The sequence below is a fragment of the Protopterus annectens genome, chromosome 5.part0 (assembly GCF_019279795.1).
Source record: "Protopterus annectens isolate FY-2018-M chromosome 5.part0, PAN1.0, whole genome shotgun sequence".
Lineage (NCBI taxonomy): Eukaryota > Metazoa > Chordata > Ceratodontiformes > Protopteridae > Protopterus > Protopterus annectens.
Window position 1 is genome coordinate 545,106,656 of NC_056735.1, and position 15,837 is coordinate 545,122,492.

A 15,837-nucleotide genomic window follows, 5' to 3' on the forward strand; every position below is an offset into this window, starting at 1 on the left:
CCCACCTAGGTGGGGGCTACACCCCTATACACATCTGAATGTGGGGGTTGCACCCCCACACAACCCCCCTACTTATATATACCAGCTCTAAAATTACATTACAGTGGGGACAAGGGCAAATTTCCTAATGCTGGCCAAGTAACTCAATGTCTTCAGAAAAACGTAAGCTGATGTGAACGTTCAGCGAATGTTCATTTGCTGATTTATGTTCAAGGAACAGCCATTCGTTGAAGTTAGTTTTGGATGAACTAATATAGACACATCTGATGCAGTTACTTGATGATGCCATCCTATTGTGGGTAAGTCTACATATGGAAGGAAATTATGTGTCTCATCTAGTAAAAGCTTTAATTGGTTGGGCACATATTGCATTCAAAAATCAAGTGTAAAGATTTTTTTGCCATTTCTTTTTGTTACAATTATGCCCTCATCCTGTAAAGAGGGCTTTCTTATTCTAAAATGTGCAGTTCTTACTCTGGTTACTTCAATGGACCTATATTTATTAAGTTTAATAAACTTGAATTTCTCGGGTACCGTAGAGGAGATATGTGTCAAATTTTACAAGGCTATTGCAATGGTGTGTTTTTGTGATAATGACACTTACATTTAGATATATATTTGCTAAACTTTTAAATTGCAAATGACTGTGGACCCCTGTTCACTATGTAAACAATTTCTGCCCTCCTGGTTATCTCTGCACTCCTTAAATTAAAATTCCAGTGTGATTATTCTTGTAACTTTCTCTTGGATTCATTAGCAATTATGTACACTTTGTCCTAAGCCTGCATGATTTAAGCTTGACTGCGGTGGTGGTGCTGTGGTAGCATTGTCACCTCACAGTAAGACGTTGTCCCATTCGATTCTCAGCTAGAGCGTCTGATGTGTGGAGACATGCGTGAATGGGCGTACCATCGTTGAAGGCTGTGCGTCAGGGCTGGCAACTCGGTACGTAAAAATCTACTGCCAATCATTAGCGGACCGGAGTTTATTGAATATACAAGCTGCTCATCAAGTGTATACATCTATGAGCAACTTTTCATGGACAGTAGCAGTGTTGGTGGCTTTGAAAAGGTGCAGGAAAGCTTGAGTACACAAATGTAAACAAAAGGTGAACCTAGTGAGAGATAGAGAACACATGGACAACTTATACAAAGTAAGGGTAAATTGTCTGAAAGAATTAAGATGCAGGGGAAGTTACAGGGGGAGAATCTACACAGGCTAAAATAGGATTGTTGCACAAATAATTAAGAGGGGAGGGTAAATGTGGAAAATATATGTACTCAAAGAATAAAGTCAAATTGGTTTACGTAACATTTTAACATAAATACTTCCATACTGGTGTAATAATAATTAATCCTGTTCATAATTCTTAATCCATGCATCTAAATAAAAAAGGAAATGTCAACAAAGGATGTGAGAGAGAAACAAAGCAACAGTGTATCAAAGGATTACATGTGATATAAATGTTATTAAAATGCAGAGTTGACAGGAAGGATAGTAGATACATTATGGATAATTGTACTGACTGCACTTACTGCATATGATATATATATATATATATATATATATATACACACACACACACACACACACACACACACACACACACACACACACATGGAATACTGTTGCATTCACAACGTGACCATGTATAAACAAGAAGAAATTAACCCTACTGTTGCTGTGTCAAGTACATCAGAAATTGACATGTTCTTGCTATTTGTTGGTATTTGCAATCATAGAAAGGATGGAAGTGTTAACTAGTAACACAATAACATTCAAAATACTCAAGTAACAAATGACAGCACACATCTGATGACATTTTATTAGATCCAGGTCTCCATTCATAAATGGTGCACATCTACTCCATCATTATAATGGGCATGCTCACGAGGAATTACAGTGAGCACTGCCATAACAACTAGTAAGCAACACAACACACAAAAATGTGTCATAACACAGGCCCACTGTGTGTGATAATCTTGCAACATGCCATCCAATAATAAATGTTATGTAAGTCCTCATGTCTTCTAAAGTTCAACAGTGTAAAGAAATGAATTATAGCAATTCATAGGTTCTTAGGTTCATACTTCGCTAACTGACCTTGTGGACCATTTTAAGCTTAGCCAATTATTCCATTTGAGAATTAAACCCTGCACCTTGTGTGTACAGACACCTTAACCATTGTGTCTAACATAAATACCTTAACTGTTACAATACCCTCCCAACCAAATGGCTTTTGGATGAAGACATAACCTTATACCACCCCCTAAGCAAATAGCTTTTGATGAAGCCATGCGATACAGAGCATTATTATTTGAAAAATCATGTATAGCCTATGACCTATCAATGACATACTCAACATTTACATCTTGCCAGACATGGACATATGTCAGGACATATATCAGAAAGCTGCGTATCAGCATTGACACAACAGAAACAGGCATGCTATTTGTGTCATCAAGAACTTGCTTGAAGGGCTTACTGTACTTTTATTGCAACAGGTATGGATCCCATACCTTGGAGCATAAGGCCTTTAAAATGTGGCCTTCTGACTATGCCATAACTACTTACTTTCTTTGTCTATGCCAGTTCTGTCTGACACAGTCATCTAACAGACAGATGTTACCAGATTCAAACCCATGCCTATCATGCAACACACTCCGTAGAGCTATGTGTTGACTGAGTCTGCCACAGGAGATAGCAATTGAGTTTATTACAAATAACTAAAATTTATGTGTGAAATAAGAAAGGACTTTTGATGATAATCTGTACAATATTAATTTGTCAGAATGATGAAAAGAAGTTACCTATTTTAATTCTCACACAACTGTATTTGTTTATTGGCTAATGAAGCTTTTTCTGTTGTTTTGTAAAAACACAGTCCCAGAAATGGACCATACTCTGTGTAGTCAGTAGATATGCTATACAAGTCAGTACTCAATGCATGTGCCACAGTAGCACTCACACCATTACATTCACAGAACAACTGTGTCACTGCCATGAACTCAGAAAATGTATTTATATTTCTTTGTACAACTTAAAAATGCCTAATAATAACTTTGTGTATTGGTGTCTGTGTTATGCCAGTATGTTCATATAGTGTTGCCCTTTGCTGGAATTGAACAGCAAGTTATACCACAGAGGAAATATTAGCACAGCTGTTACTCCACGTATGTGAAGTCATTACATCATATGGTGTGTTACAAATGATTTATATGAGATAAAAGTGATTCTGAAGCCTCCCAACTGTAATTGTGCACATTATAACTGCTTGAAGATACTAGGAATGTATAGGGTAGCCCTTTATCAGTGAGAATACACCTCCCAAGGGGAAGTGTACATAAGATGCGCTGTCACATTGTCAATTGTACATGACAGCACACACAGTCATACAATTTAAGCAAAGGATGGATTTGAACCCCCACCTAGTTACACTGAGAGAGCACAGTATCAATTGCAAGCACCACAAGAGAAGTCTGACTTTTATAGTCAGAGAGTGCACTTATGAAATGATGACCTCATCAGTTGCTGCAGAGAAGATGTTTGTAGTAAAACTGAGATAAGGGGATAGGGGAGTCCTCACCCAGTTAAATGTTTCTTCTCATTGGAAGTAGATACAGCACATTTCTTAAGTAAGCTATACTTTCCTGACACTTAAGTGACACACACAAGTTTACCACGTTGAGAGTTGAACTTCCTACCTATGTTGCACAAGCTAGAGCACACAGTGTTAACAGCAAACGCCACAGGAGAAGTCAGACTTTTAAGGAGAGAGAGTGCACTTTTGACAGTAGGTTCTCATCACTGTCCTGTAGAGAAGATGTTGATGTTAAAAATGGGATAAAGTGCAGAAGGAGTTGCCGCCAAAATTAAACTTTTCTGAGTGGAAACGGACACAGCATATCTTTTACTGGAGCTATACTTATCTGACACTAGAGCCACATATATACAAGGTTACCACTGTCAGATTAAAAACACCTACTTAGTTACACAATCCTGAAAGCAGTGTATGAATCTCAAGCAATGTGAAAATGCACATTTGTAAGTATTAACACATCAGTGTTTTGAAGATCAGCTAGTGTGTATTACAAGTTTTGTGGCAAATGAATTTGTCTGGACAGTCCAATTTAACAACACTGTGCTTCTCCCATTTAAATACACACTGCTCTGATAACATCTATATATAATCATTCAAGTCATTTGTGTTACTGAAAGTAACATGTACCTGATTCAGTGTGGTGTTTCATTGGCAATCACAATTATAAAAAAGTGGAGTGTCAAGCAAGTATTCATGAAATTTTATCCCAGGATGATTGGATGCAAATAGTAACCATTTATTGCATTATTGTCAGGTGTGTTATTTCATGCTTGAACAATCTGCGTGGATAATACAAACAAGACCCTTTCAAAATATGACAATGCACTGCTGAATAACACTGATGGATTATATGTAAAAAGGTTACACACCATTGTAATAAAGTTACATGTGTGACCATTGGAGTGCAGACAAACATTAACAGACTGAATTAATCAAGTCAACATTACTGTGCAATCCAGATACTATGGTTTTAAGTCCCATTGACACATAAAGAAGTTGTAGAACATACATAATTTTTTGTTCTAATTTTTTTTTTACTCTCTCCCTAAAGTGCACCTCTGGAAAGCTCATTTTTTGTGGCTGATGCCAAAGAATTAGTGCTTGCATAATCATATCTTGCAGTGTTGAACATAGAATGAGAATTGACAGTATTCAGTGGTGATCCATGCCAACCTTCATGCAAATAAACAGTACATACCTAAATCCATGTCTGAATCTGATGGAATACAGAACAGACATGATTATGGTCATGTTTCATGTGTCATGATTTACATATTTGTCATGACAGTTATAGTCCTTCACTCCTTATATGCATGATACTGGTTTATTATTTAAAACATGTGGGACAAAGCATGTTACTGCTGGTGGAAACATGGCTTATGGAAGCAGTATTGAATCAAGGAGGGTTATTCGATGACAGATAAGGGGGTGGGAAGAGAGGAGCATTTAGGGATAGGGATACACATATAAATATGTTAAGAGATTAGTTTATGGTTCATTTAAGCACATATTTGTATTGTGTTATGTAATCCTGCATTTTTTGACCTCTATAAATTTGCAAAATCAAACCTATGGCTTTTCCTAATTCCTCAAATTGCCAATGATTTTCAATATATTTCCAAGGATAGGGATGGCAGCAACAAACTTTAACATGCAGAAATGTGCACATTCTCTGAAACTGTACACTTCAGATGTATTGCTGTATACAATAAAGTGTTTCCAATATGCACAAAGACAGTGTAGGAGTCTGAAAATACTATGAGGACATATGCAGCACACATTTACATGCATACTGTTAATATGTGAAACACTAAATGATCGTATGACATACATATGTATTAAAACCATTGACAGTATAAAATAAAAGTGTACAGACAGGAAGTTTATCTCACTCAACACATAGAAACTGAAGGATCCTTAAGTTTAACTAATTAATCTGAAGGGACACTAACAACAGATTAAAACAAGGGAAAATGAAAGCATTCATTTTCATCACAGTAAGAGCATAAGCTATATATGACGTCAGCCTAATACATATGTTACATGAACTGTCTCACAATAGGACTATAAGCCTGCATTTTATAAAGGGGACTAAGCAAATCAGTGAGTAGGGCACCAGAGTCAAGTGACTGAAGGCAAAAACTCACATGATTTTGCCATAACCTGTGTACTTCCATTTCCCTAAATTGCATTTGCTGCTCAGTACCAGGCATGATGCAAATGCTGAGGAGACAAGTTAATGACACAGAAGGGGAAAAGAAACAGAGATGGGGAAATGAAGGAAGGACTCAAGTAGAATAAGAGAGAAGCAGAATAATGATGGTTCAAAACAATATGTTGCCAACAGGTCCAAATGAAATAGTCTAATAAATACAGTTAATAACATTGTGACATATTTCCTGGGTTAGATCTTATGAAAGTATGCAAAAATTGGTGTATAGATCTAAGCATTATCTCTCCACTCCACAGAAGAACTCCTAATGCACACAGTTCAAATCACACAATTGAAGGCATAATAGCAACTTACTGAAACAGAAAGAATGAAGAGTGAGAGCTACCAAGAGTTCTGTGCATGGGATATTCACGGCTATCATTATGGTGTATTAATTAGGCATTTCCACATTATTACTCTGTCATGCTCTGTACAATAACACATTTTCTACAGGGAGCAAGGAGGTAGTAGAGTGCAAACAGTATTAGCACATTACGCAGGGCGGTGGAGGGGGGGGGTTACTCAGTCTCCCTGTTGAGGATGCAATGTTTTTGCAAATGCTTTCTTGCTGCACTATACATATGTTATGTTCATGAAATGTTGTAAATGGAGGTAAACTGATATCTGTAGTTAAAAATACCATAGGAATATAAAATGACATGAAAGAATAATTTGATATATATTTATAACTGAACCCTTGATGGTATGTAAAATCATCAGTCTACAGACATGATAATTATCTGAGCACATAACATAATAATGAACTTCTAGTTAATTAAATCCAGCAGCCTAATTACTGTTAGAGTAACTGTTTTAACATAGTACCTTTATTCTGCCTTTACTCTGTATTCCTATAATGCAGAGGATGGAAGAACATTTGCACAAAGAAAACTGGACTTCTGCTGATGATGTCAAAAACTTGTGAGTTTTTGCCATAAGATGGGAAATGCCATTCACGGTTATTCACCATTGGTGTGTGATACCAATCTCTGCACAAATGCTAAGGACAAAAAGTGAAGGCTTCTTGATGGCCATTTCTGGACTTGTGTTGTGTGAGATTGTATTTTTGACCAAATTAAATGTGTGAAAAAGGGGTTGATAGGAAAGTAGTGAAATGGGGGGGGGGGCAATCAGAGGGTAAGACACAGGGGAAAGAATACATGAATTTGCAGGATGGTGGTGGGAAAACACCATAGCTATCCACACCTTCACAATATAAATGTAACATTGCATATGGAATTTCATGAGTTTGAAGAGTCACCACACTAGAGATGGGTGACAAAAACAGAATAATGTATATCCAACTGGACCAAATCAATTGTGCCAAGATGATGCATTGGCTAAGTAGATAACTATGTTTTTTTTTTTTTTTGGAGAGACAGGAATTAGGGAATGAGAGGGTCAGGTAGGGTAGGACAGGTAGCAGGCACAGACATACAGGATATACTAAGCAGGCTGGGACAATGAGGGATACAAAAGACTTGGGGATACCATGATTGGGGATAGGTAGTGGACAATGGAGGCCCATCCTTGTCCAGCTTGAAAATGGTGAAAATCTAGTCCTCATCATTACAACTTGTCACCACTGTCTCCTGTGTCAGTTGCCTGGATCTGGGCTGGATGTAGCATTGATCTGTCTATAGGACACAGGACATTTTCAGCCCCTCCAATTCAGGTACTGTGGCCCTTTCCATTATGTCCTGCACCAGCCCTATTAACTCCTGACTGGTGACAAAATTTGCCACCTCCACTAGTATTTAGATGGTACCACTGCACCAGCAGCCATGGCAGAGCTACCTGACACAGGTGGAGAAGGTAGTGCAGGAACTGTGGAGGCAATGTTGGCAAGTTGTGAACCAGATATGCTGGTTGTCTATGCTGCCTGTGGTGGTGGTGCTGCAGCCAACTGTGGACGTATGGCCAGCCAAACTTCAGTGGTCAGTCTAGCTCTCTGTCTTGATTGTCATTTTGTTTTCAGCAAGCAATGTATTAAAAATAATATATATTAAAAAAGTAGAGATAAGGTGGGGGGATAAAAAAGAGAAATTAGATCAGTAGCTTGCCACATTAATTTATTATTGAAATACATAAACAAATATGATAATTAAATCTGTACACCTCTGCTGCATTCAGGTATGATGGGAAGGCATTGATATATCATAAAAATTAATCAATCACGATAATGTGATACTACAAATAAAAAAAAAAATCACATGACTATGCCATATCAGATATATGCTTTTAAAGTCAATAATTGCTTTTGCAAAATTTTTAATGGCATGCATTATTGTAGCTAACATTTTATTATTACTATCCTGAAAAAAATCTGTCTGTTTCTGGGTATTGAACCCACACACACTTAAGCCGGGTTCACATTGACTAATGCCATCACCAAGATCTATTGGAGCAAGCATGTATGTTTGATATAAAAGTTTAGGTATGCCTGCTCAAGATGATACACAGTGATGGACTGAAGATGCTTCTCAACCTTGCATTCAGACACAATGCATACTAACCTTATACTGCTCAGAAGCGAGTTAGTCTGTTTTGATGTGGCTCACAGGTTTCTACTATCTCTTTTGCAGTTGTACAGTAAAGAAAAGAAAAAAACATGAATGCATAATGACCATTTGTCTTGGCTGGATAATCAATGCTACATCACCGACTCTAAATAGTTCACTACACTTCTATATATGAAGGGTATTTGCAATCTTAAATTCATCCTCACATTTGCTCAGGAGGTCATGCTTACACCTCTTTATGTCACTGTAGTGGTGACAACATTGCTCCCCGATCTATGGAATGCCAGTTGCACTGGAGATGGCATTGGCCAAGCTATTCCAGGCCTCATCCTTATACTGAGACCTAGTATTATCCCCCTGCAGCAACCTCCAGATGTACCAATTGACTAGAAGTGCCAGAAAAATCCTGGACTCCTCAACACCCTCACCATTGTGCTTTAAATGGGACACCATCCTTACCTTTGCCAGCTATGTCTGCAGAAGTCAAACTAGAAATATGTGTCTGAATTTGTTCCCAAATCAGGTCTCACATGTAACAGCTTATGTGAAAACACACACAGCCTTGTCAACTGCATTTGTGCAATTGAAATCACAGTAATGGCTCAGCAGGTACATTGCTAGTGATTACATCAAAAAGTATGGAAAGTGTGAAAGATGGCAGTGAAATTTGGCCATGTATGATGCTCTGTCTATTGACACATAATCCAATGCTAGGTACTAAAACACTTTATGGTGTTTGTTATAATCATTGCTGGCTGGAGGTAAAATGGTATGACTTGTGATATTTTTTTTATTTTATTTAATATTTACTAACCGGGAAAGTCCAACTTGGAACTTATCCAATTTTCAGCAGAGGCCCGGGGAGAAACACTCCATATATTGGGCTTTTGGGACTTACAGAATATTCAGATTGAGTAGTACCACATGGTAATTGAACCCATGAGAAAAAGAGTGATAAAATGTTAAAATTTGCTTATTAACTGTCAGTGCCACAGGAGAGCTTAATTTTCAACATGATAATTACAGACATGCTTCAGAGATGAGTGTGTAGTATACTTCCACTTATCCGGCCTCCTTTTAACCAGCCTCCTTTTTAACTAGCCTTCATATTTCTGTTGTAGCAACAGACAGTAGAGAAGAACACACTTCTGTCTCTTCTGAGCACTTCAGAACATCTCAGCTTATTGTTTTAATCTTAAAATGTTAAAATATTAAAACAAAAACAAACTTTTATTACAAGACCATTTTGACCTATAAATGCTTTCTGATTTTCTGATCTATAAATGCCATTTTGTATGCTTTTTATGATTAACTAGCCATTTGTTTATCCAGCCTAAGGTCTGGTCCGAGTGAGACTGGATAAGAAGGAGTCTACTGTATGAAGTATTTGACTTTAACTAGTCACAGAACTGTATTTCTATGTAAAAGGCAGTATTTGTGATTGTAAATGCATTTCTGATGCGTGGAGTTGCATGACCTGGGTAATACATGTTGGAGTATGTTACATGCATACTCACAAGACATACTATTCTAAATAAATAATTATAACATGTGATTAGTGATAATGCTCATAACAAGACTGTTGCAAGTCCAATCTAAATGAAATAAAATCATTACTATGTTTAACATACTCTGACCACATTATATTGGGCTGCTATAACAAACATTAATGATGCATTTGCTGCAGTGAACATAGTTATAACACTCATTTGTATTTAGTATTACACTCCAGATGAAAATTTTGGGACAAAGTGAACATAGTTATAACATTCATTTGTATTTAGTATTACACTCCAGATGAAAATTTTGGGACAAATGGCATTCTGATCCATGTAAATCATATGTAAACTGGATTCAAACTGTGCATCACCTGTCTTCTTTCTCTAAAATCACAGCACTTACACCTTGTGCCCAAAAAAAAAAAAAGTTAGCTGACAGGTGTATTTTTTCACTCAGCACAAAAGTAATAATTTCGAGATATGGATAAGTTCTCCAGCATATATGACACACAGGTCCACATTACTCATGTTATTGCTTTTGTGTTATCACACTTTACAAAGTGTCACAACATCCATAACACATTTTGTTATTAATAATGAGAAAAGGTGAGTTTAAAACAACAGCTTTGTAACATCAGTTCACATGGACTACAAGTAAGAAATTTAGCATTTATTACAGACTTTATCCCATTTATTTCATATACATCATTGGGAATAAATATTTATTTGGAATCCAGTAATAAAAATATCTGTAAACTGGAGTTGAACCTGCATTATGCAGCCTCTTTCTCTGAGCTTATTTACTTACACCTTGTGCCACATAGACAGTTAGATGACAGGTGAAATTTCTTCATTCATTACTATCTAAAGTGCTGATGAGGTCACCCCATCACCAGTCTCAATTGCACTACTGATGACATTCCAATTTAAATTTGCCATTTTTACCTTAGGAAGTAAACTCTTGTTCACTGCTAGAGACCGCTGCAAGTGTGCAATGCCAAATGGCATGCAAAGGATGAAGAAAGAAAAATAAAAATAAAATAAAAAAAATTATAAAACAAGTACTTGTACATTTGTGATGCTTCCTCAATTTATTGTTTTGCAACATGATTCTATGCTCCTTAAACATCATTACATTCACAGAAATACCACCTTCTTTGGATGTGAAACATCAAACCAGGGCATTGACAACACACACTCAAAATTATTATCACTAATTGCCACAAATACAGACAAATACTAGTATGTAGAAAAAGTAGATTACATATACTCAAGATGTAACATTGTATCAATTCACATTAAAGGTACACGGGAACCAAATTCTGAAAGCTGTCCCTTGTAATTTGCCAGTAGATGTGTGGATTTATGAGATATTGGCAACAGTTTAGCTATTTCCCACACTATATAAAACAAATATATTCAATACTGCAGCTGTTTTCTTCTCTTTCTTTTGTGAGCATCACTCTCTAATTCAATTCTTGACTGAGGTGCCTTCTGTGTGGAGTCTGCATGTCCTCCCTGCATTCGTTTGGGTTTCCTCTGGGTACTCCTGTTTCCTCCCACATTCCAAAGACATGCATATGGAGCATTTCTCCCCAGGTCAACACCGAAAATAGGATCTGCCCCAGTCAGACTTTCCCAGTCAACATATGCTAAATAAAAAAATAAAATAAATAATCCATGCCTTTCTAACAACAATGCAATCTCATTTGCATTGCTTTTGATATATGTTTCAATGGGTAATGTACTTCCTTTGAATTACCGTCAAATTTTTACCAAGATGCTGAAAGTGTGGTCATAATTTATAGAAATGTTAGGAATGTTGTTCTACTAAGTCAGTCGATGCAATCCCAGACTTTTGTGTAAGTCTCTTCACTCTGGCACACCCTCGGCAATTGTGCATCAATGAGACAAGAAAACTAGCACTGGAAGGAATGGAATCCCAAAATAGTAAACCGAATGACAATTCCAAAAGTATAAAACACTTTATTAGTGCTTAAGCTTCTCACGTGTTTTCATCCCAATAAAAGGAATTCATCAGATACCAAACCTCAATACTGCTTTCCTTAAATACTATATTAAAAGCAATCAAGCAATAAATTCCATAATCATCTAATTAACTAAAAATAAACATTCTAAATTTAATAAACATATAAGTCTGTAATATAAAGTCTTATACTACATATATAAAAAAACATATAAAATGTAAATATAAAATATATTGAAAGTATATAAAAATATATATGTAGAAGGATGTATAAATTTAATGAAAGATACACACTGACCTCTAGTGGAGGAATCTATAAATAGTAATCAACTGTAATATATGGCATAATACCAATAGGAAAAATATATGTGCCAACAAATACTAAATTTGTTTTAAAAATTACATTAAATGGAAGCAACATATGAAACACCATTATAGTGTAGAAAGGTCATAAGTCCCCACATTGGGCAAGTGTATACTTGCCCTAGGTAAACTTAATGGTTCGGTATTTCCTGGTTCACGATTGTTGTTCAGGATTTTTGCCTTTGTCTTTGTGGGATTTCCGGAATATGAAGTAGACTCTCTGTATCACTCCCCCTATCCAGTTAAAGTGATGATGACTGTCCCCTGCTATCTGCACATTTCTTTTTACGTTAGGGTAACACATATATATCTGACGCACAGGGTGAATAGCTTATGCTTGAATACTCAGATGCTTACTTTAATGTAAACGTGTTGCAGAAGAAATGTTGTTTAGTTATCATTCCTTCTCAGTTGTGAATGACTGGTTATGTAATTGCTGACCTTCATTTCTGTTAGTATTTTTTGTAATGAAGTCAGAGTAGATATATAATTACTCCTTATTAGCTTACTTGTACAAATTATGTTAACATTGACCTGCTCACTGCTTTATTTACAGTGGTCAAGTGAAATAGATGGTGCTCAGTATTTGCCAAAATTCATAGCAGTATATTGCAAACATCTGTAATAAGCTATTACTGGCATTACTGCACAACTGAGACATGGTTCATCTTAGGGATATACAGGTATTTGCATATGGCACTAATCAGTTATATACCTCTTTTTTCACACATGTTCTACATTACCTTGTTAATATTACAGCTGCAGGATGTGCTCTTGGGGTATTGTCTCTCTTTGATGCTAACTGAGCACAACCATTACATGCTTAGGTAAAGGTTGCAGACTTTTGCAGGCATCAGTTTTAATATTTGTATTTGCTTAGGATCTTAGGTTTTCTCTTAGGTAGTCAATGTGTGTGCTATTGTCTGCCTCTTTGCCAGAGGCATAGCATACTGTGCATGCCTTTGTCTTCCAGCACCATCTGCAGCTCTTGGTTCTCCCTCAGACTCCTCATCTGTATGTCCTGGAGCTGCTAGCCCTGTCTCTGATCCTGGATACTGTGGCCCTGCCTCTTGCTGTCTTTGTTGAAACTGTCTCTTGGGAACTGTATTGTCCAACATGGCAGAGACTGTGAGCATGTGGGCAGAGGTGGTTGGGTCATACTGCAGGGTACCTCTTTTCTGTCTAGACACCAGAACCCTGATTTGAGCATGCCGAATACATGATCTATAATATTCCTAGTTTGAGCATGGGCATCATTGTATCCTTGCTCAGTGGGGTTGTCTGGGTCTTTCACCTGTGTCATGACCCAAGCTTCCAGTGCATAATCTGCATTCTCCACTAGATGCCCTCATGGAAAGTCATCCCTAGCAAATGTACAGCTTACTGGTGTGCCATATGTATGAGTCATGAAAACTGCCTAGGTTAACTGTACAGACATTGTAGATGCTCCCTTGGATATTACAGACAACTTGACAGTTTATATAGAGTGTTATCTTTTCCTGTTAATGTACATTATTCCCTATTTACTGGGCAGGGCTTTTATTTCAATGTGTGTGCAATCTATGGGCCCCCAACATGTCAGGGAAGTGTGTTATTGTTTAAATTCCTGCATGATTCTTGTTGTCTCCTGTGCATTGTAAACAGATATGCTTTGCATGTTGTAGCATTGCATTTAGAAACTGATGTAATATTCTAGAAGCTGAGGTCTGTGACACCCATAATATATCCCCTGTGGGTCTCTGGAAATAATTCTACACAAAATTTTGTTTGCAGTTTTATGGGCTTTCCATGATTTCTCAGGGCCTCAGGTGATGGTGGAGGAGGTTGCATATTTCCTGTAGTGTTTCCCTGCCCATCTGGTATCACACTACAATTTCTGTGTCATGCTGTCCATGATAAGTCATACAGGGTCTAAACATCCTTAACCTACTTGGCTGAAGTCTGGTAGCAGCAGCAGCACCTTGGATTAAAGACTGCTGCACATACAGTTTAATGATGGCAGCAGCAACCCTTAACAGTTTTTGAAGTGTAATCATGGCTGTATTCCAAAGAGTTTTGGATTTCAGAGCAAAAAAGAACATGGCATGCACTCAATGACGTTATACATTCCTGAATAGCTTCACTATGTTGCATTGGTTACTTAGCACACATTTTGGCTGCTTATGCACTCATTAGCATATTCTGCCATATACCCTTGTTTTGAAGCTCTGTACTAAGTGCAGAGCTGTTTAACGAACAGAAATAGCATGCTATTGTATGCGCGCGATGCACTTGATAGCAGCACTTAGTGAAGGTGTTCATCAATCCGGCCCGACCCAATGTCTTTACTCTAGAACACACACACACACACACACACACACACACACACACACACACACACACACACACACACACACATACACCTTTCTCTTTATTACATTCACCATCACTCAATATGTCTCTTCTTATGCTTGATGGTAAATGCCATTTTTGTACACATGATTACATCAGCAAAGTTTTGACAAAACAAAATCCTGATACTCAAAAGGGTAAACAAAAAAGGTAGATCTCATAGAACCCCAGTTGCACAAAATATAAGACACACTTAACACCAAATACATCCTGGCTATTTTTGTTGAGTGCAGACTGTTCCTGCACCCTCCAACACCCCCAGATTATATTTAAACCAACTCCACAGTTGCACAAACTCTAAGTGTATAGTAATGCTGCAAATGGAAATCAGTGCCAGAGCACACAACACAGAACACATTGGCATGATTTACTAAATCAAAGTTATGAATAAGAGAAATTACATGCATGCACACAGACTAGAAGATAAAATTAGTCACTCTATTGTGCCATCAGAATAGTGTGATTTTAGTGTTTACTGTACTCAAAATAGTTTAATCATATACATATTTGCTGTTTTTAGCTACACACGCACATGCACACAGACACAGACACACAGGCTCACACACACACACACACACACACACACACACACACACATGCATGCACACACACGTGTGTGTGTGTGTGTGTGTGTGTGTGTGTGTGTGTGTGTGTGTGTGTGTGGTTTACTATGACATCTTTGAAATACACAATCTTAAAAATATCAATATGGATACCATAATACTGTAAAAACAATGCTGAAGACCAAAGTATTAAACTCCCAGACTTGTCCTCCTGTATGACCCATATAAGCATTCATTCCTTGGTCCACACTGGTAGGGAAATTTGATATTCAAGATTTTTTGGACTTTTGCTCTTTAATGTTATGATCTAACAGTCAAGAGATTTCTCTTTTTCCTCATGTATTGCTATATCTCTGATTTCCTTTACATAAGATCCTATAACTCCTCTTGCCTGCATTGCCTTGCTCTTTTCAACTCCCCATCGTACACAGAATCTAATTACTTTTAGCAAGAAAAGTCTTGCCGTGGCCTCATCTCAGTGACCATGATATTATTAGTTTCAAGATGCTGTTGAGTAGTAATGTACCTGGAAGTGTGTAGCTGCCTGCACTTTATTCATCATTCAGCATCCAAACATTTATCCACTTTCAGCAATTCAGACAGACTTACATTCTTTCAGAGATTCTGCAGCCCAATCCACCATATGTAACCTCCATGTCAGACCCTCACTATTCAATTTGCTAATTTTCACGCAAGGTC